Consider the following 24,167-nt stretch of genomic DNA (forward strand, 5'->3'; position numbering starts at 1 on the left):
ATATTATTGTGTACGACACGATATGGCACACCCCTACTTGTCAATACATACAGTTACTCCAACAAAATCAAGACAAACTATTTTTGAATACCTTTGATTTTGAAGGAAGCAATGAATACACAGGAGTCCCAATACTTTTGTCCATATATAATTCTTTGAGTTGTAAGCTTGAGATAAAAAAAAGTATGTTAGCGTATAAAAAAGGGCAGAAACAGTCTAGAGCTCTGATTGGAGAAGCGCCCAATTGTTGATGTTGTATTGTTGAGACTGTCACATCTTAGCCCTGTCTCATGTCTCTGTGTGTCTTCCCCACGTGACCTGTGCCTCTCTGTGTCTCCTGTCAGTAGATTTCCACCATGTGATTCTCATTTGTAGCTCCGCCCCTTCCCCAGGTGTTTCCAATTCTAGTGTGTTTTATGTTACTATAAAAAGCCCTCCTCTGCCACCTTGTCCTCCGTCGGTCTTTGCACCTTCCCATGTCTTTTTGTCTCTCAGCGTTTCTCTGTGTTTTCATATCCCGTTTCCTAGTTCAGTGTTTATCTCGTTTCACTTCTAGCTCCTTGTTTATTATGCTTCTTTTCTCCCTTGCCCAGTTTAGTTAATCCTGTCTTGTTTTAGTTCCTTGTTTGTTAGTATTTGGTTTATTTTATTATTTGGTTATCCTTGTTCTGTTTAGTTATTTTAGTCTTGTTTCAGTTACTCGTTTGTTTCTTTAGTCTCCCTGTTTTGTTATCGTTAACATCGTTATTGTTATCTTTGTTTCATGTTACTTGTTCCTTGTTTTCTTGTTATTTATTTATTAAATTATTATTTATTTTCACCCTACCTGCACTTGTGTCCGCCTCCTCGTCTCCCTGCCTGGGTCATCCGTGACAGAGACAAAACAGACAGTAAACAACAGACGGAAAGAAAAGAGAAAAGGATGACGAATATTGTTTGTTCGCTCCTTGGAACTGACAGAAAAAAACGGCCTCAACAGAAACAGGCTGCTCAGCATCCTTGAGGCCATGAGGCTAGACTTTTTATAGAGCTTTTTTCCAAAGTTTAATCAAGATATTTTATGTTTTGTACTGATTTACTTTTCTTTATATAATTTTACCATTTAACGTCAAGGAAACTGTTTTTTTCTGTTATTCTTTGAGTAAATCAGACAACAGCAATTTTGGACTTTGAGCAGAATTTTTACATGGTGTACCAAATTGCAGACCTTTCAAAAGAGCCTGATTTGCGATTGCAAGGAAATAAATTTCTTAACAACTGGGGTCTCGTAGAGCCTTAAGGCAGATATTTTAATATTCCCATATTCACCAGTGACATTGCATCTGCTGTATGTTGATAGTAAATAAATAGTAAATAAATAGTAAGTAAATGGTAATGTTGAAAATAGTGATGTTGATGGTAAACGGACTATGCTATACATTGTTAATTTACATATTACACATGGCAGAGCACTACAGTTTAACAATAAGTAACAATAAGTAAACAGTTTGATTGCAATTTTGGACTTTGAATTTTTACATGGTGTACCAAATTGCAGACCTTTCAAAAGAGGCTGATTTGCGATTGCAAGCTAACACATTCCTTAACAACCGGGGTCTCGCAGAGCCAAGAGTCAGATATTTTAATATTCCCAAAAGAACAGTCTCTAAGCAGTTTTTGTTTGTAGTAGGCTAATCTTGATCAGTAGCTGCTAATACTATTTTATTAAAGTAACGTTGTTAATTCACACACTATGTAGGTCTAAAATTTTATACCTAAACCCTTTCTTTTAGTAACAGATAAACATTTTAGTGTGAATGATGTAGGAATATAAATGTTAGTCATAAAAAAGCTACATTCAGCAAGCTAACGATTCAGTCTGAAAAAGCTTGGCAAGTACTAATGGAGGAGAAATACAAATGCTTAAAATGTGATCAATAAAACAAATGGGTAATAGGCTATTAAAGACTATATCAATTACACAAATGGACGTGTGCACTCCCATTTGTTTCTAATGCAGCCTAAATGATTCTGTTTTGGAACTGGGCCTAAATGTCATCAAATCTGCTCTCACAGAGTTTCTAGGTTCAGCAAAAATCCCCAGAACCTGGAAACTATATACAGCACCTAAAACCTGCATCTAAATGTATAACCCTAAACCAGAAAAAAGTCGATTTGGTGTGGAAAATACAACTAAACAAAAATAAAGCATTTTCTGTTCGTTTTTTTATTTTCTTTTTACATTTTTAACCTATATTTGCTGACCACATTCTATTGTCAGTATCTATTTGCTTGCCTTTGTTTGGTGATGTAAGGCTTGGATACAGCTGGTCAGCAATAGAAGTCCATTCCATGAAGCTAAACTCTGTTCCTGAGCTAAAGTTTGGAGGTCTGTATTTATCTACGCTGACAAAGCGAGTTTTGTCATTACAGCCACTTCCACTTCATTAAAATATCATTTACAGTTGACTGTGGAATATTTTCTAGCAAGAAAATATCACCTGAGAGCGACCCATTCTTTCACTAGTGTTTGTAGAAGCAGTCTGCAGGTCTAGGTGCTTGATTTTATACACCTGTGGCCATAGAAGTGATTGGAACCCGAGTTTGATGATTTGGATGGGTGTAGTTTTGGCAATATAGTGTAGCTCACACTATATGCTATATAAGGTTATGATGTACTAATCCAAGCTAGTTATCCTTTATTGTTATTATTTAATTTACCTTTTGCAATACACCAGAACAAAGAAAGCTCCACCACCATGTTTATAACACAATGTGCTTGAACTAATCACCTTGGAACTTGCTATTATTTAAAATGTCTCTAAGAGACATACCTGACCTATATATTTACAATTATCCTACAAATTTATCTTCAAGTGTGCAACAACATTCTTGGACTTTCATACTGTACTGTGTGTCGGTCAATCCATTGAATGTTAAAAGAAGTTGTTAATGAAACAATTTTAATTTGTCTTTTTTATTATTATTATTACTGGATAAAAAATATATTTTTATTTTATTGTGAGTTTAATACAGTTTATGTATAAGTTCTTGTTCTAGAACTTTTCAAGGATGTTCGCCAAAGTTACATATAATAAATCTTGTGTTTCTCACATCCATACTCTGGAATCCTGTGTGAGCTGAATTTTTTGTATTAATTAGGACACAGTGGCATACCTAGCCTTAATGCGCAAAACCTGGATAGAGCGAGCAAAGAGCGGGGGGGAAAAAGCCATTTTGACTGAGAAAGAAACAGATTAATAAAGCTGGCAGTAGAAAGCAATTCTCCAACATTTGATCTTGTTATCTGTTTTACATTATTTCCCCTGGGTGTGCTGCACCTCGCTGATACACAGCTCTGCACAAATAATCAATTAAGCCTGCAGATTCTCCAGCGTTCTGCACTCGCTTTGTGTCACAGCTTCAGCCACTTAAATAGGTTTTTCTTACCAACAAAAGGCCTGAAAAATGGAAAAATACTACAGGCTACACACGAAAAGAGAGAGAGAGAAAGACAGCATGCAGAAGAACAAGCTTTGCTTCCATTCTGAAAGAAAAATAAATTCTGTTAATTATAAATAATGTTAATAAATTTAGGCACTTTTTGTGCTATTCATTAATATCCACTGCACAGTCTTCAGAGAGAAGGAAAACAGAGGAAAACCTAGAGAATACGAAATGACCTCTATATATAAAGCAGACAGTCAGGGCCGTGATGAAGAGAGGAGGGAGAAAGTGGTCTTTTTGTTCTTGCTGTTCACTGCAAGAGCAACTAAAAGGCTGTAATTTGTGATTAAGGTAATAGACCATGGTCATATAAAGCCACTGATTGATCATTCTCCTTCGCCTGAGGTTGCGACTAACAATACCTTTAATTATTAATGGAGTAAAATGGTCCACTGGAATAGCAATTAAATGAGGTGGTGGTGGTGGTTCTTCTCTGCCTCCCCCTGTTAACAGTTTATTTCGTGACTCGAACCGAGGTGTGAACCCAAACTGTGACTTGTGACACGTTTCATTACACCCAAACTACACAATATATTTTGTTTGTGGCCAGTTAGCATGCTGGCTAATCCAGCAGGCTACCTATCTACTACCTTCTACCATGCTTCATTTTTTTTTTGCAAAATGTCCCTGTATTAGTGCTATGAAGCATGATACAAAACAGGAAAAGAAGAAACAGCAGTTAGCATATTCAGAAAACTTTGTTGAGAACAGGTTTTAAAAAAGAAGTTTAGAGAGTAGAAGGAAGGGACCTTGGACTTATGTCTATATGTCTATAATTGGTCTGAAGAATTTGTTTGGTGGCACTGCGTTAAACCTCATTTGGATAAAGTTAAGAAAAACTGGGACAACAAATTGCCTACTACAATAAGAAATGATATGTTGCATGTCGCTCTGTAGTCTCCTAATGCAAACATAGGGTTAGCTTTAAACTGAAATCAATGTTAAAAGACTTTTTGGAGCATTTCTTCTAGTAATTTTTTGATATAATACAAAAAACAACTGTCAGATTTACATTATGCCAAAAAAGAAAAATTGGTATTTTTTGTGCAACAACAATAATAAGCTAATCTCAAATGAATGATATAGCCAATCTATGCAATACTTCAAATGATTTTTAAAAATAAAGTGTCAAATAAAAGATACCACTGTGTGCTGTGAGCTTTCTGAACGACATTAGATGCCCCAGATCGTGATAAACGTGCGTTTATGTCCCCAGCGCCGTGTGTCTGCCATTCATGTGTGCTTGTATTTGTTCAGAGCTGCTGAAACAGCATATCCTGACAAGGGCTTATGGGTTTTAATCATTGTCACATTCTCAGACACAGGAACTCTCTGCAAAGCCTCTGGAGAGATGCACAACTCTAGCGCAGTGTCTCCACGCAAACACATGTAAACACCGCCGACAACTGCTGCTGACGTTGGCATATGCACGCGAGCGCACACACACACACACACACGCACACGAGCAAGAGCAAAAACACTGTCTGTCTAATCCTGAGAACGTAGTAATGCCACATAAACCGGTGACATGACTCGAGCCTCGAGCCTGCAACTACAACACTAGACATGGTGATACCTGTCTGCTTCGACTAGTGCAGCTGGTGTCGTTTATAAAGTACACAAATACATGATGACACGCTTATATTATGATAAAGAGGTACATAATGACTTTATAGGTGTTTTATGCCATCTAATATATATATATATATATATGTGCAGAGGCAGACATTCCTAAACATTCAACTGAGAGGCCCTTTAAAAACATACCCGAGACATTTTCAGTCAGATAACAGGACCAAAGAACATAACTCAAATACATTTTAGTTTTACTTCTAATAGTGGTGCAATATTTTTAACACAATATTAAGTGTGGCAATGTGTGGATTGGGACATAGCCACTGTTTTCAGTTGTGGTGGGAGGGTCTCTAAGGGTTTTATTCAGTATTGGTGCAGGTCCAAACTCCATATCCCCTTCCCATGGCCCTCAGCAGCATTGCAGGACACAGTTATACACAGTGACAGCTAACAAACGGTATGTTTAAGTTCATTTTTACACTCTACTCGTGTTCATTTGATAAAATAAAGCATTCAGCCTATTAAGCTTTACTTAGTTCATTATATCTTAACAACTTGGCTGTTAGTTGGCTGTGAGTTAAAAAACAGCCACACAATTGTGTGAAAATGTGTTTGCCCCCTCCCACACAGTTTAAACATAACTTAAAAACTTAAAGCCATTTCTAAAGTTTTAGGACTCCAGCGAACCACAATAAAAGCCATTATCCACAAATGGCGAAAAAGTGAAACAGTGGTGAACCTTCCCATAAGTGGCCGGCTGACCAAAATGACTCCAAGAGCACAGCGACAACTCATCCAAGAGGTCACAAAAGACCTCACAACAACATCCAAAGACCTGCAGGCCTCACTTGCCTCAGTTAAGTTCAGCGTTTATGACTCCACCATAATAAAATACTGTAGAACTCTAAAACTCCTTGAGTAAATATTAATATTCAACACACATTCATAGACGCCTCATATACAGGAATAAACAGCCACTAAAAGCAAATAAATCTCCAGCATGCAGAAGTTACCCGTTTGCAAGTTTTTCATCTTGTCTCCCGATCTCAGCCTATTTTCAGCCACAGACCTGAAAGGGGATGAAGCAGAAATCCACCTGATGTTGGCGGGTTTTGATGTACGAGCGGTTCCAGCCTGCAGTCGGAGATGTGGGCGCTGTCCAGCCTGCAGCGGGCAGCAGCTGCGCAGGTGGCTGAGCGTCAGGTGGAGGCTGCCACTTGTGAAGCACTGCCTTGATGCTGGCTACAAAGTGAGCTTGAAGAAGCTCTACAAATGCCTCTCTCAACACAGCGAGAAAGCAGCCGCGAGTGGCCAAGCGGGTTTTTTTCCTGACTGAAGGGAACTACTGAACAGCAGCAACCTGAAAGCCTGAAACTTGAGAGAGCATCTTTGTGAGGGGGATTCTATATTTTTCTCTCCAAGGCTTTTTACAGAGGAAAAAAGCTTTTTAGGTAAAAGGCACACATTGTCCAAACAGCACTCCTTACTGAAAACGCTATTCATTTATTGATGCTTCATTTACTGCAGAGTTCACTCACTGCAAAGTACATTTAGAGTATTTGAAAAATGAAGATATTACTGCTTAATAATAAATGCAATGTAAAATGAGCAACTACTGCTTTATATAATTACCATTTCACTAGATGTAAAGCAAAAACAAAGAAAGAAGAGATTTTCAGGCTTCTTTTCAGAGACACTCAGATCACGGCCATGTGAAAGCCTGAAAGAGTTGAGAGAGAGCGAGGAAAAGGGAGAGAGAGAGAGAGAGAGTGGGATAGAGAGTCTTTGTGATGGGGACTTTTTATAGAGACTTTCTAAGTAAAGAGACCTTTCAGTAAAAGGAATTTTCCATATTGTAGCTTCTTACATATTCATTTATTCATTCTAAAAATGTCATATTAGTTTGATATTACAGCACCACTAATACACCCAGAGCTGCAAGGACTACTTAGCATCTGATACTGATTACTTATTAATTAAAATATATAATAGTTACATAATTTAAGCAGGTAATCATCTATACCTTTAGTTACATTTTGATTACTTGTATTTTAAAAGCCACACATTCTAATGAATGAAGACAAAAGAGAGAAAAAAAACTGAATGTATGAATTCATATCAAACCACCCTGTGAGTCTACAGCACATACTAAACCATCTCATCTCCACATCAAACAATCTTCTGTTCTCAAACCCCTGTCTACCACTATTACATCACTTCAGAAACAAAACCTCCTAAATCCCTGTCAAGAAAATGGAAACTTCACAGATAAGAGGAAAATATTTATACTGTATATTTTAAAAGACTGTAAAAAGTTACAGTTAAATCATTTTAGATGAATATAATTGTCCACTCATAATAAAATGTTCAAATATACAGCAGAAACTTAACAGCTCAGACCAGCATAAACTCTATGTTCACCTAAATTGGTTTAAACTGGTTTATATTGATCTGGTGCTCATCTTGTTTGCTGGTTTATGCTGTTTTCTATAGTAGGGTTTTTTAAAGAGCTGCTGAGTTTTTTAGATTTCGTAAGAACTAAGAAGTATTTAAGAAGACTTCAATATATTTGATTTATATAACACATGTATGTTTTATCGTATGCAATAAATTAAATGAATGTGATTAATACTAATAGTATTAGACAAACATACCTGCACACTCAAATAGCTACAGAAAAAAGGATTTGGACAGCACAACAGTTGATTAGCTTATTATGTTAGTTTTAACTTGTCTACATGGACTCGTCATTTTCTTACCTTCAATTGTTTCTGTAAATTCCAGGGGAGTCTTCTGAAGAAATGTAAGCTCTAATTAACAATAGATAGATAGATAGATAGATAGATAGATAGATAGATAGATAGATAGATAGATAGATAGATAGATAGATAGATAGATAGATAGATAGATAGATAGATAGATAGATAGATAGATAGATAGATAGATAGATAGATAGATAGATAGATAGATAGATAGATAGATAGATAGATAGATAGATAGATAGATAGATAGATAAAAATACCAAAAAATGTGTTTAACAATTTGTATTTGTAAACAAATCTATAAAGTATAAAAGTACAAAAGTGCAGTCTGTAGTGTGTAATTGAGATGGTGCAGTTGAACACAGTAGACAATGAACACCAGTTGATGTGCATATAATGAGGGTATATGGTGCCAGCTATACAAAAAGTGCAAATACACAGTTATATAATAATTTACATTTGCAGTGCAGATAGTGCAGATAGAATGCCAGATAGTGATCTTTTTTTATTATTTGGCTTTCAAAAATGGTAACATTAGATCCTGTTTAAGCTGTTATGTAATTCTTGCTTATAATTATTGTATTTTTATTTAATTTAACTGTAATCTAAGTTAATGCTTACCTTTTTCTGTAACTGCTTTTTCATATTCTGATAGGAATGTTATGTAATGCTGTTCCATGCCATTCATTACTACCCAACCCTGGCAATAACACATACTGCTGACAAATACTGCTTATTTAAAACCAGAGTTTCTTTAATTCGGGCATCATAAAAGAGTATGCTAGTGATCTTCCTACTCTGGCATGTTGAGAGCTCTCAGTCATTGCTGTGTGCTGGAAAGCTGCTGCTCTACCTTTAAGGACAGTGGGAGACATGAAAGGCTTTGAAATTCTATCAGTGGCGAGCGTAATGAAGATGAGAGGTGTAAGGAATGATTCATGTGCCGGTGAGCCTCTCGCAGGCCCTTCACGCTGGTTAGCACTTTGACCCAGATTACAGCGCAAGCCCCGCCTCTCCGGGGAGGTTAGAAGACCGGGGGCTGCTTGCACACAACCCCCTACTTCATTCTGCAATAAGACACGGACGTACTAAAGCTGAACTCTATATCATGTGTTACATAGAATTGCGTTATTGTATATATAGCAGACACATTAATCAGCCATAACATTAAAACCACCTGTCTAATACATAATTTTTTTTTATGCATGTTCTCCACAATACCACTGAAGATGCACTCTGGTATCTGGCACCAAGACGCTTGCAGCAGATCCTTTATGCCGTGTAATACAGCCAGGAGGCGGGGCCTTCATAGATCACCTTAATGAGCATCTTGGGCGCCCATAACTCGGTTTACTGGATGCCCTTCCTTGGAGCACTTTTACAAGGTACGACCTGCTTATGGCATACTGGCCTGATTTTTAGGAGATGTCCTGTCAAAGTTGTCTCACTATCATTTGTAACCAATTTCAATCATGTGAAAGTGGCTTAGATTCTTAGACTTGAGATATACTTGCTGTTTGGTCTAAAGTTGAACGATGCACCGAACGTTCGATGCTTTTTCAATACTACGTCGCCACAAACGATTCGGTTCATTAATGATTCGTTTGATGCTTTCAAAACTGTATATAGCCCATTTACTAGCTACAAAGGAGTCAAATTAGCGCAATTTGATTCATTTCAGAAATGAACTGATTCACACCATGGCCAATTTGGCAGGATTAAGGTAAACCTAGTATTCTGAACAAATGAATCGATTTGCTTTACTAATTTGACTCAGTTGAGTGACACACGCATATGCAAGAGCAGCAGTGCGAGAGCAGCAGCTTGTGTAGAATGGTGACGGCTAAAATAAAATATATCCACTCTCGTCTGTGACTTGTGGACGAAACAGGCTCGAGAAGTGAAGTGTGAGCATGTTTTGCTTATATATATGAAGACAGGAACCCAAACAACAACAACAACGCTGGTAGTCGTGCTGCTAAGATTACTGCACCTTGCGTGTGTATTGCATTCATTTCTAAGGATGTGCACAAACAATGCACCAAAACGATTACGATTTAGGATACATGACGCAGCCAGCATGCATCCACAAATGCATAGTTAACAGCAAGTACATCTTTACTCTTAAATTTGCCCATTCTTCTGCCTCCAACACTCAATTTTATGAACTAACTGTTCACTCGCTGCCTAATATGTACAACCCCACCCACTGACAGGTGCCTTTGCAAAGAGATAATCAAAATTATTAATTATCATTAAGCCTGTTTTTGGAACTGATACATGAATAGCTAAGTTTGCAAAGTGCAAATAAGCCTGAAACCAATCGCAAAGCTTTTAACTGTGTGCTTTCCTGACCAATCACAGACTCAGCTGAGTGTTTCTCTGTGTGTGTCTGGGTGATTCATCCTATTAATGATGTCTTTAGGCCATATTGCTTTCCAGCTGACCTCCCTTAGGCCTAAGTTTAAACAGTAATTCAAACAGTATTGACTCACCAGTGCTTTGCAGCTATAAATACACCATATGAACAATGAACAAAAGTGTCGGTAAACAGGTTCATTCATTGCTTCTTTTGAAATCAGAGGTATTAAAAAAAAGAACTTACTCTGTTTTTGTTGTATGAAGTGTCTCCACTTTACAGGGGAGGCTTTTTACTAGATTTCAGAGCATTGCTGTGATGATTTAATTGCATTCAGCATCAAGACAAGATAAGCGTTGCCAGGCTTTATATTGTACCCCTTTAGCCCAAACCTGGAATTAAGTATAGTAGCAACAGAATCATGTTTATCTGCATCAGAGAGTAATATTCTATTGGCTATACTTCTCCACCGTAGTCATGCATTAGTTCATGCTCTGCCCGCTAAGTCATTTCTTCTGCTAGTTCATGGGTGCTGGAGCTTTTTTCAGACTCAATGCATGGCGTGTTTGTGATGTGCCTTTGTGCAAAGCACACACTGTAATATCACACCACCTTCCACTCAACAGGCTACTGATAACATCATCCAATATTAACAGCAACACGTTGGCATGTGTTTAAGGCCTGACGCTTTCTCTCTTGATCGCTCATACAGCACATGCTGTTACCTCTCACAGTGCTGCTGCAATGGGTGCCATGGGTGCTCTGTAGTGTGCAGAGTCGCTATAATATACGGCCAGAAAGAGGTGTCAGATTGCCATGCTATTTGAATGGAAGATAAAGTTTACTAGGAACAATAAATGATCAAAAATTTAGAGTGATACAGACTCTGTGTACTGATAGGTCTGTCACAATAATTGTAATATCGATTTATTGTACAATAAATGAACATGACCTCAATCATTTTTGATAATCGTGATATCGTCTATTGTGTTTATTAGTATATTTGTTCACATGTATAACAGTGAACAGTATTTTAGCCAGTCATTCTTCAATAACTGTGACTCCATACATACAGTGTGGATTAAAGTAGGTGAAGAAATAAGTAGATAATTCCCAAACTAATTATAATAAATTATTATTTAAATGTTTAAATACTGTCTTTAAAAAGTGTAGAATTACTTTTTTATGCTATTCTGTTATCATCATGTCAGTGGTATTTAATAGACTTAAAATGACAAAAATATCATGTAGCGCAATAATTCCTGGGACAATATATCGTCCACAAAACAATTCTTATTGTGACAGGCATATGTACTGAGCTAAATAACATGCCAGACATTTTGGCACTGAGTTGTAGAGGTTCCTAATGTCACCCTGTGACAAACCCATGCCATGCAGCTTGAATAATCATGCAGTTCCTGTAGATTTAACTAGAGATAAGGTTGGTGATGTAGCTGGTCATGGCATGGAATCTGTGTCTTCAAGGCAAACTCTAATAGGTAATAGCAGCAGTGTGTGGATGAGCATTGTCCTATTGGAATAGTGCACCGAAGTGTGCATTCAGAAAAGGGTCACTGGTTGCAGGATATTATTAATGTAACGTTGAGCTGTCAGAGTGCCTGTACTGAAGACCAAATGTGATCTGGCATTGTATCAAACTGCACTTCATACATGACACCAGGACTTCTGGGCATGATATGCAGGACAACAAACCACTGATCTAGATGCTGGCTCATCATCTAGATCATAATGGCATCAAAGCATTTGTTGGGGACACAATAATTGATTTATCCTCATGAAAGAAACTAAAATACCATTCACCTAAATCCAAAGGAGACTTCCAGAGCTAGTGTTGGGAAAGGCTAATGTATTGCATCACCCCAAAGACCCTGTTGTGCCTCTTTAAGTCTCTAGTTAGCATTCTTAGGCAGTTTCTTGGAAAGTTTCCCGGATGGAAGGATTCTTTAAGTCAGTGTACAGCAGTGGATCCCAACACTGGTCTCACAGGTGAAAAAAAAAATAGTGTTCTTTGGAGTGATGCCATATCTCAGTGGTTCCCATGCCTGGTCCAGGAGGACCCCTTGCCCTACACATTTCAGTGGTTTTCCACTACCACAACTAATGAAGGGGTAGTTAATTAGCTGATTGGCAGAATTAGTCATGCTGAAAGAAGAGTAAAAAAAAAAAACATGGACAGGGCAGGGGGTCCTTCAGGACCAGTGTTGGAAAGTATTGAACTGTGGCAACACTCCAAACAACCCTGTTTTTCTTTCACCTTTAGAATTCTTACCTTACTTCACAAACTGTATGACACAGTCTGAAAGATACATGCCGTACAGGGCTAGACTAAAAAATAATTCTTGGCATTTGTTTACAAAAATTCATGACTAAAATAGCACTGCTGAGGTAGATCCATGACTATAATAGCACTGCTGAGGTAGATTTATGACTAAAGTAGCACTGCTGAGGTAGATTTGTGACTAAAATAACACTGTTGAAGTAGATTTATGACTATAATAGAACTGTTGAGGTAGATTTATGACTAAAATAGCATTGTTGAGGAAGATTCATGACTAAAATGCCACTGGTGATGTAGACTCATGACTAAAATACAGTAGCACTGTCAAAGTAGATGAATGACTAAAATAGCACTGATGAGGTACATTAATGACTAAAATAGCACTGTTGAAGTAGATTTATGACTATAATTTATCTGTTTAGGTGGATTCATGAGGTACATTCATGACTAAAATAGAAATACTGAAATATATGTATGTCTGATAAAAGACTGCTGAATCACATTCATGACTAAAATAGCAGTGTGGAAGTAAATTTATGACTAAACTTGCCCTACCTTAATACTTAGCCAAATGTCTCGAATGACTCGAACAGATAGCACTGCTAAAGTAAATTTATAATTATCATAGTAGCTAAGATAAACACACTACTAAAATAAATATGTTGTGCTCTATGTACTTAATGTAGTTGTTTTATCTTTGAAAAGTAAGACAAACATACATGTAGTCTTATTATTTGGAAAAAAACAGCCAAATCATTAAAAATAATATACACAGAACTCTTGATGGGATTTGTCATGGGACTGGCAACCGGCAAATGTTACTCTAGAGAACTTGTCAGCTAAGCTAGAAGTCTATCGCAACAGCAAGTTATAGCAAGCTATATTTTACAGCAACTTGCACCTCGCCCAGGCTTTCTCACTCTTCCCAGCATAGCCCACACCACCGGCCAAAATCTGGCACTGACTCACTGTGTCAATTTTCTGAAGGAATACTGAGGGCACATGCTGCTTCCTTAAAAGCTGTGGAAAAAAAGAGCCAAGGTGACTGACAGGTCGCACGTTCTGAAATGAGAAAATGGCTGTGGGGTGAGCGTCTGGTGGCAGATAACATGAGAAAGCACTATCTCCTCTCTACACATTTAGTGTGACAAGTCCAGTGCTGCAGCAGTCTCCACTGAACGTCTTTCTCTTTCTCTCTCTGTCTGTCCGTCTGTCTCTCTCTCTCCCTCTCTCTCGCTTTCTCACTCTCTGAAATGAAGACTTATGGACCACTTCTATTTTCCCTCGCCCATGGTAGATATGGCACATCAAAGTGGGAAGTAGAAATGAAGTTTCTGCAGGGAATGGTGTGACAGTAGAACGAGCACTTCAGCTTTAGCTTCAGCTTCACAGTCACTGGGTGGTTAAAAAAAATAAAACAAACATTTTGTCAAACTATATTTAATGTCCTTTAATTTATGATGGACTATATGGTAAGAAAACAATAAAAACTCATAATACTTTTATAATACAAACACAACATGTATCACAATATGTCATTTTGTTGAGGTTTAGAGTAAAGTAGGAATGACCAAAATACACCAGCATGAAGCAGACCTAAACACGATATCACAGGTTATTACTATAAAGTAGAGGTGGGAATCAGAGGGCATCTCACAAAATATGATATTATCCCCGTATGTTGCACATGATAGCGATAATATCACTATGCCATAACTGTGTGATACTCGATGTATCACAGAACGATTCTCTGCATAACTTCACAGGATCTGTGTTACTGAACAGGATTAAATACTCAAAAATAAGTAATTACCAGGAGTTATGGATTTATTGATATATTTATTTAACCTATTCATTTGATTGGTCATGCAGACCCTATAAATATGTGAAAAAATTCCATAATTAAAAATTACAAGTTGTCAACTATGTAATTGTAAGACAGTTATGTAGAAAATTGTAAAAAAACTCCTAGCTTATGGTTTGAATGGATGGTCCCCTAGACAGTAGTGGTCCCCTGGACCAGTGATTCTTAACTGGTGGGTCAGGACCCAAAAGGGGGTCGCGGACACGTTCTGGACGGGTTGCCAACAGCTTGTAAAAAAATAAATAATAATAATTCAAGCTCTTTTGATTTTGTACTTGTCTTTTATATTGGAGTAAAAAAAGAGAGATTTTCTTATTAATGCATTCTGAATGCAGAGATATGCAGAGAAGAGAAATATATAATTTTGTAACCTCATTTATTTTGTGCAAGTTTTATATTTCTTTTTATTGCAGTAACTTTTACACATTGTAGTTGTCGTGTTCCTCCTCAGTTTTAAAAAAAATATGCTCTTAAATTTACTTTGCTTGCTTGTGTATGTTTAAATGGGTTTTTGAAGGATATTTTCCAACAATATCATTGTACTCCGTAACCCAGAAACCCAAGCATTAAACATAATACTAACATCCCTCATACAGTGCAACAATATCCTCCTGAATACAGACTGTACAACACGATCACTCAGGAAGCTTCAGATCAGTACCGAGCAAATAATTAGACATGAGAGCGAATCAGACGCTCTCACACAACCTTATTACTGCAGGAATGAGCTCCGTGCCTCTGTGTGTTCTGGGCAAACACTGGGCTAGCGTGTTCTGATCCAGGTAATCCCAGAGAAAAGCCTCATTCGCGAAGGCCTCCTTCAGCTCCTCTCAGTCCGGAACCACACGGAGCAGCTTTCAAATCCCGAGTGCATTAGTGATGAATATTTAATAAGGGCCAGCATATGGCTGGAGTAATCTGTTTTTCCTTTATTACATATACAATACCATCCACTCCCCCCCCCGCATTAATCACCAAGGGTGTCTGATACTCCAAAACAAGACCATTCCGGAGGATCATTTCCATGTGTCGCTTACTTTTGAGAGTCATTAGCATCTGATGAATTGAATCTCGCCATAGCCAGAGGATGTAGAAGATGTAGGTCCAGATTTATCACATTATTTAATTATGAACTGCTCTGAGACTGCCATCATCCCCCCTCCCTCCTTGCCCTTATTAAGTTAATAGTGCTTAATCGCGAACAAGGTTCGCACTGCGCTCCACATTAACATTAACCGCTTGTACATGGTTTCATTAATAGTATCCTTTACATTTAAGCTGCTGACACAATGCAAACAATGGTCATTTTATTTAGGAAGCGGAAATTGAGAATTGGGAATTAAATGGAAAGTAGACGTGACTTTTTATGGTGCTAATCAATGGCATTTAGAATGGTTAATAAACATAAAAAAAACGTTTTAGAACAAAATCCAGATTTTAAGCAGTGCTATCTGCCCTGTTCCTGAAGAAAAAGCGGGTTATTTTCTCATTTTCTCTCTTAGTAAAGCCTGCTTAAAGTGATACTCCAATGGAATTAAATGAGGCTGTAGCCCATTTGTAAAGCAATCAGTCTTTAATTAATGAGTGCTATTCTGTTCACTGACATTTATGCTTGTAGCAATGTGGAATAACTTTCTGCCATGCACGCAATCATTCTTCCGACTTCCAATTCCCATAACGCACTGGGAAAATAAATAGCAGCATATCGTAAAATTCCATCAACAGTCATTACTCCAGAACACACAAATAATTAGAAGTGCTCATGGAAGGGGCGGACATGCTGTCAGCGAATCCCGGCTGTGTTTCGGAACGTCAAACAAACTCGTTTCACATCCGAAAGACATTCAGGAGTGGTTGTGCTGCTGATGGCTAACAGGAGGCCATTAGTACCATATTGTTTTCTTCTTTTGTTCTTGGGTGATTGGTATTCTGCTGTCTTAGCCTTTCCAGCTCAAGGTTGTTCATAACATGTTGAGCATTACTGCAAATTCTATACAATGTACAGTGACTATCTGAGATACTGTAGCCTTTTTGTCAGCTCCAACCAGTCTGATCATTCGCTGAATGTTTTAATTAATAATCATGAGGTAGATAGGCTACAGCAGAAGAAGATCCTATTTGTGTACTTTTCTGTCAGTTAAGAACAGAACTTTTCCAATATCTGAGTTACTGCATCCTTACTGTCGGCTCCAACTAGTTTTATCATTCTCTGTTCAATGACATCTCTCATCAATTATACATTTCTATCAGCAAACCTATCACTCAAGAGATGATCTTTATTAATTACAATTCTGAACCAGGAGGTAGATGAGCGACAGAGGATGAAAATGACTTCTGTCAGCCAAGAACAGAAAGCTGAGGCTGCAGTGAACATAATTTAGTCAATATCTGAAGTACTGTAGCCTTTCTGTCAACTCATTATTCTCTGTTCAAATGTTCTCTCTTATCAGTAATACATTTCTATCAGAAAAATCTACCAATTAAGGGATGTACTTCATGTTAATTACATTATTAATTACATTCTGAGGAGGTTTGGACACTTGGATTAAGGAACTGTACTGTTGCTACACAAATAGCCAATTTGATACTTGCATGAATGAGCTAAGAATACAGATATTCTTAGTCCTTTCTAAGTGTATTCCAAAACCTATAATAATAAGCTATTATAATTTGTACAACATACTTGTGGAACTTGATGTACAATAGGGACAAAAAAGGCAATGTGCGATAATGCATTCAGATATGAAAATATTGAGGTGAAACACAATAAATAAAAATCCTAAATTAGTTTAAGCTTCACCAAGGTTTTGGCCGCACTCAACTTTCTCATCAGGCAAAGACATCACTCCACCTCTTTCTTCCTCACCCTACCTCCAGCCTCAATATGTCATGTGATTACAGTCTACATCAAAAAGAGCTCCCTCTGTTGTTACCATTTTAGATTGATGCTTTTCACAATGTTATTGCAGCTTTTTACATTTACATTGCATTAACATAAAAAAGATATATCTTACAGTCCTAAAGGAGAAAAGAAGGTGTAAAATTGACTTTTGTTGTAGTAAAACATGATAAGAACTACTTGCTTTTAATTTTGATGAATAGAGTTTTCAGAGATCCAGAAATTTTAAGTTTGTTCAAATACCCTTCAGACTGGGTGACACGGGGCATAATTTGCCCCGATAAAACGCTTTTTCCACCGTTATCCTGCTCAAAGTAGCTCTTCACCTCCTTGCTAGAATCCAGAGAGCCCTGACATTTAAAACGAGGCATTCATATCTTAAAAAATTGCACAAGAAGCTTATTAAAAAACACTGTTTACATTCTATAAGATGAGCTTTAGCTCCAAACGCCGCCATTACTGAACTAATAATAACATAGACATATATATACATAAACTCCACATAGTGGCCGGTGCAAGGAGTAATGGCGGTGCTCAGAGCTAAAGCTAGCGTTACCGAATGTAAACAGAGTTTTTTTAATAAGCTTCTTGTTCATTTTTTAAGTTATTAATGCCTCGTTTTAAATGTCAGGGCTCTCTAGATTCTAGCAAGCAGGTGTGGAGCTACTTTGAGCCTGGATAACAGTGGAAAAAGAGATTTATTGGGGCAAATTATGCCCTGTGTCACCCGGTCTGAAGGGTGTTTGGACAAACTGTTAAAAATTTCTGGATCTCAGAACGCTGTGGGAGGGCAGAGGTGTGCTATTCATCAAAATAAGTACTTTTTATCATGTTTTTACAACACCAAAAGTCCATTTTACACCGAGTTCTCCTTAAATAAAAATATTAGTAATAGTAATAATAGTCATTACTCCTGAATACACAACTAATCTGAAGTGCATTTGAAGTGCTCATGGAAGAGGCAGACATGCTGTCAGCGAATCCCTGCTGGGTTTCGGCATGTAGAACATCTTGCACTTCACGTCCGAAAGACATTTAAAAGTGGATCGGCTGCTGCCTATTTCATGGTCTGCCAAGTCTATCCGTTCTCTTTTGAAATCCCTCCACCAGCCTCAGGTAAAACAAAACATCAGAACTGTCTGTGGTGGAGCTGTTGTTTGCACCAAAAGGAAAACTTTGCGTGAAGTTTCAGGCTACAGGAAAACTCAACCCTGACATTGTTCTGATGTCTGATGTAGCATTCATTTGCTCCATGGTCTCCGACGTCTCTGCGGCTCTGATAGAAAAACTATAGAACAACAGCTTATCAGCCTGCCAGAACCGAAAAGAATAGCAAATCAAGGACTAGTACAAGCTCCAGTCCCTTTATTATTGATGACTGCAGAGAGGATTTGGGAGCTGGACTTAAATCTTTTTGTGCTTTTTTGATCTGTATTAGACACACACACACTCACACACACACCTAAGCCACTAAAACCCTCTCCTATAAACCTTTAACCTTAAAAATGCATGATTCAGACCCAAAATGTACCAAGAAAACTTTCCTGTCACCATCATACCACCTATACCAAATTGTTGATATGTTGACACAAAAACAAAGGGTGGAGTTATGGAGCCACCTACCACCTGTGCTCTTCTGCGTAATTGTTGTAATGTTACTTACTGCAGCCTCAGCTTTCTGTTCTTATCAGACAAAGGATGAACCCTACCTGAAAAGTGCATAAGCTTTTGTGCATTCTGAAATATGCTCAGCACATACCAGGAGATCAGCAGCTCCAGAATTACTAGAAACAGCCCATCTGACACCAACAATCATGCAACTGATGTGGATCACCTGGATCCACTTGCCTTTATTTGCTTTAATTCAAATCATTATATATTTCTGTCACACAGTTGTCCGTCTGATGTTAGTGTGTGTTAGAATTGTGTGTGTTGTGCTGTGTATGTATGGGCAGAACAGGTACACAGGCAGTGCTTATGGAGTTCTTAAACACTGTATTCACTCACTGTGCACTCTATTAGACACTTCTACCTATAGCTGCTCCACCTTGTATATTTAAAGTCAGAGACAAATCCTGACAAATATGTTTATATATATATATATATATATCATTAATTGCACATTGCACCAGTAAGAGCAGAGTGTGAAGGTTCAATTAGCAGGGTAAGAACACAGTTTTGCTCAAAATATTACAATGTACACAATATTATGGGTGACATACCAGAGTTCAAAAGAGGACAAATTGTCGTTGCACATCTTGCTGGAGCATCTGTGACCAAGACAGCAAGTATTTGTGATGTATGAAGAGTCACGGTATCCAGGGTAATGTCAGCATACCACCAAGAAGGACCAACCACATCCAACAGGATTAACTGTGGACGCTGTAAGAGGAAGCTGTCTGAAAGGTATGTTGGGGTGCTAACCCAGATTGTATCCAAAAAAAATAAAACCACGGCTGCCCAAATCACGGCAGAATTCAATGTGCACCTCAACTCTCCTGTTTCCACCAGAACTGTCCGTCGCCACAATAAATTATTGTGGTCTAAAACCAGGTATATATATATATATATATATATATATGTATATATATATATACATATATATATATATATATATATATATATATATATATATATATATATATATGTATATATATATATATATATATATATATGTATATGTGTATATATATATATATATATACATATATATATATATATATATATTTATTTTTTTTATTTTTTATAATGGTCATCCACTAGTTGATATAGGTGCCTTGACCACAGCATGATATTGGCTGGAGAGATGAAGATAAAATAAATAAACACATACAACTGAAAAAATTTCTTCAAAAACTATTTGTTAAATGCTAATAGCAAACAGCAAACTTGTCAAATGGATAAAACAGCCCGATGTTAAAATGCTGGAGAAAGTTGTCTGCACTGTTCCCTCCTCTCCAGACACTCATAAGAGTTGCCAGGTTGTACACACTGAACCTACACAAATGAGTGCAAGACAAGTTAAAGAACTTTTGCAATGGCACTGTATAATCACCTTTAAAACTCTATAGAGTGTCTTTCATATACTTCTGTCACGTTGTTTGCTGCTGAGATCATTTAGACAGCTGTGGCCTGTCTGCTCTTCAATTGTGACTGATAGCAGTTGACATTAGCATGATGTAGCATGATGGTGTTAGCCAGCACTAGTCTGGATCACTTTACCTACTTTACTCAAATACTCAATGCTTTGCTGAAGCTCAGTGCTTTCCCGTTACGCGGAGAAAATTAACCAGCTTAGCTAATTTAGCTGTTGGCTGGATATTTCTAGTTGGTGGACTGTTCCGGCTAATCCAGCAGTGACTCTGATATGTTTAAAAACTCCAGCAGCACTGCTGTGTCTGTTTCACTTGTATCAGCACAGCACATACTAACACACCACCACCATATTAGTGCAGTCACTGCAGTACAGAGCATACTACCTGCTCTGTGATGGTCCTATGGGATCGTGACCTTTGAAGAAGAGGGTGATAATAAAGTATGCAGAGAACCAGAAGGACTAGAGTCTGTACAGTAACAGTTCTAAAGTGTTCCTATAAGCTCAGTTGAGCTGATAAAAAAGACACTGAATGTAGAAACAAAGAGGTGTTGAGAATATTCTGATATGACTGTGTATAATTCCTCTCTACATAAGTTTTGCATAACTTTAAGAGATGTAAATTCCTAAACTGATTCTTAATCAGCATATTCTGAATCAGTCAGGGGGGCCTAGTGGGCAGAGCGAGGCCCGTGCACTTGGGATTCTGCAGTCTAGATCCACCTTTGGCTAATTTCCCAACTATTTCCTAGCCTCCTGAAAATGAATATGCATCACTGCTGCAGTGAATCCATTTGCAAGACAGAATGATAATGAAGAGAAAGCGCTCTTAAAAACGCAATTAATCTTATGTAAAACGCCTGCTCAATGCCTCTAATTAGATGCCATTTTAATAACTGGGTATGTTGTACAACAAAAGCCGTTTGGTAAACACCATTGTTCATTTGTTTGATGACACGCAAGTAAGAATAAACAGATTTACTTACTTAGAAATGTAACCAGTCAGTGTTTTATCTGTTAAAAAATTATTCTTGAATTGCACAATGATTTTTGTTGAACATAAAAAGATGAACAGACCTATTTTACTGAAAATACATTACAATTAGAACTGAAAACATTGCCAGTTGCAATAATGTGCAGTGGCTGAGGTAGAGCTACACAATCAAAAGTGCATTCTCTAGCCCTAAATTAGCAACTGCTTCATGTAAAAGTCAAAAGCTGTCGCCATCTCAGTAACACACAGCAGTGTAATTTTTCTCATGAATACATTAAGACACATTGCCCTTACATTTTTGCACTATTAAGAGATAGCGGTAAAATAAATAAACACATACAACTGAAGAAATGTTTCAAAAACTATTTGTTAAATGTTAATAGCAAACAGCAAACTTGTGAAATGGTTAAAACAGTCCAATGTAAAATCACTGGAGATGGAGTTGTCTGCACCATTCCCTCCTCTCCAGACATAAAGGGTTGCCAGATTGTGGACACTGAACCTACACATATGTGCACAGGAGAAGTTAAAGAACTTTTGCAATGGCAACGTATAATCAGCTTTATCACTGAGTCTATAGAGACAATTAACCAGCTTAGCTAATTTTGTCTTGTAGTCCTTCTGGACTCCTAAGCTGTCTCCATTTATCAAACACAATTTAATATGTACTTGAATTTAACTCCATCTCTGGATATGGAGCTTTATACATGGATGCTGAGACTGCAGAACTGTGTCTATGCCTTCTATTGTGTTCCAAACCTGGCAACCCAGGGTGTAAAACAGGACTGGTAATTGAACAGTGGGTGGGAGCAGAGGCTAAAAAAAAATAAACAGATTTCTGCTTCGGATCAAACAATTCAAATACGAACAAACTGTTTGAAGCACTGCTTAAAGGAAATATAATACATTTATATAGGTCCTTTTAAGAAGAATATTGATAATTGATAGAAGAATAGAGGATCTTGGGCCCTACCTTACACTCAAAAAGCAGTGCTGTTAAAATATCAACGCGCCAAAGTCAGAGTGCACCTGGCTCTTAAAGGGAACGTGATGCAAATGACAAACTGATTTTTTTTTTTATTTTACATTATGAGCAAAACAGACCTAAGATTAATGAAATTAATTAGTACACATCTTTTGTGTGTATTTTTTGAATACTTAAGATACCAAAGACACACAGACACACCCTAAATCAAGGTGCGCGGCTGACAGCTTGCCTTTAGATCGCTAAAATAGGGCCTTTAATATTTAATATTTAATGGGGTGCTCTAATCTTTTCACATTACTGTATACTGGCAGGAAAGGCTCTTTCTTCTACTGTAATTAATATGCATGCACTTGCCAGCTCTCCATTAGGAACTGGTAAAAAGTCTTATTAAAATATGAGAGAATGATGAGCCCACATTTTTAGGACAGGCCAGCTGGGATTTGACTCTTACAGTAAAGGGTGAGTCTACAGCTATAATTACCAAAAACTCTCCCTCACCCCAGCACAGGTTGATCGTAAGGCTTGTTTGTTAAGGTATGTTTGTTTGTCTCATGTTTAGGGGAATATTGTTCGTTTCTCAGTGAAGCACTTTTTCAATTACCATATGTCTGGAATGTCTGAAGTCTGGAGCCATAGAAAAACAAATCACACGCAGTACTGTTAGAGTGTTCAAATGAAACGGATACAGACTGATCCTAAAGATTAAACAGGATCTCAAATACATGCAGACACTTTATGGCCAATTACTTCTGCCATTGTCATTTCTTAGTGACTAGGTCAATGAGCGAGATACTGTACATCTGAGAGCCCACTGGGACCAGTATGTGGGATGTTTACAGCAGGTGTGACCAATCCTGGCCCTGGTTACCATATGTCAGATGTCTTTCGGCCTAAAACACCTGAAAGGTTCTGAGAGCTAACATTATTCAAATGTGGCTTTCAGCATTTGTGTTTGTTTTTAATGTATAATATAAATGTCCTTTGAATCATAGTGCTTTGTTGTTATGTATGACATGTTAAAAATGACAAAATTAATGAGAATCTGCAAAAAAAAAACAACTGTCCAGTATTTGGGATTCTCCCTTTGGACAAATGTTTAGTTTTGTTTGATTTAGGACACAACAATAATTTTGGTGTATCTCTTGTTGCATCTTCTGAAGAACTGCACTACAAATATTTCCTCTTAACACTAAAATAACTGAAATCTTAGGATCTTGACGACATAACCCTTCCTTCCTATTAATCATTAAAGAGCTATCAGTTAACTTTCGCTACATAAATGAATGACAGAAAGGCCATCACCCCCCTTGACTCTATCACATAGGAAAATGTGCAGTATGTGCTATAAAGTGATATAAAGTGTGATATAAAATCTACTACCTAACTGGAAATAAATGAGATGTATAAGACTTGCTTCCACATTATGTGTAAGTTTACTGGATTCCATTTTTAGAGAGATATATTAGACTACGTTCACATTACATTACCAGGCTGAAGTGACTCAAATCTGATTTTTTACTCAATGTGGTGCAGATCTGATTTTTTCATGGCTGTGTAAACGTGTCAAATCTGATTTCTTCAAATCAGATTTGAGTAACTTTCATATGGGGTCCAAAATCAGATACGTATCCATTCCATGGACGTTTGACATGAATATGAACGGTCAAATCAGAATTCATTACCTTTTTTCTCCTCCTCGACCTGAGCATGTACTTCAGACCAGCTGTTTACTCTCCACTCCAGCAAAAGATGCTCCACATATGAGCTGCTAACAAACTCATACATTTCCCTTTAAAAAGCTACGAGTCGTCTCTCAAATATGAGATTTTTTTGTTGTTGGTAAAGAA

At 37.5% G+C, this 24,167-nt stretch overlaps 1 protein-coding gene across 3 annotated transcripts in view; it reads right to left on the bottom strand.

Annotated features, from left to right (window-relative positions):
- mgat4c (mgat4 family member C) overlaps positions 1–24,167 on the bottom strand; it is a 198,990-nt gene that overhangs the window by 23,845 nt on the left and 150,978 nt on the right. Inside the window, exon 4 of one of the 3 annotated variants that reach the window (XM_007249244.4) lies at positions 827–858. The exons of the other annotated variants lie outside the window; for them this stretch is intronic. The gene's annotated coding sequence lies outside the window, so the exon portion shown is untranslated. The remainder of the gene's footprint in view (positions 1–826; positions 859–24,167) is intronic. 3 annotated transcript variants of the gene reach the window in all.

Source organism: Astyanax mexicanus, chromosome 9, assembly GCF_023375975.1.
Source record: "Astyanax mexicanus isolate ESR-SI-001 chromosome 9, AstMex3_surface, whole genome shotgun sequence".
Classification (NCBI taxonomy): domain Eukaryota; kingdom Metazoa; phylum Chordata; class Actinopteri; order Characiformes; family Acestrorhamphidae; genus Astyanax; species Astyanax mexicanus.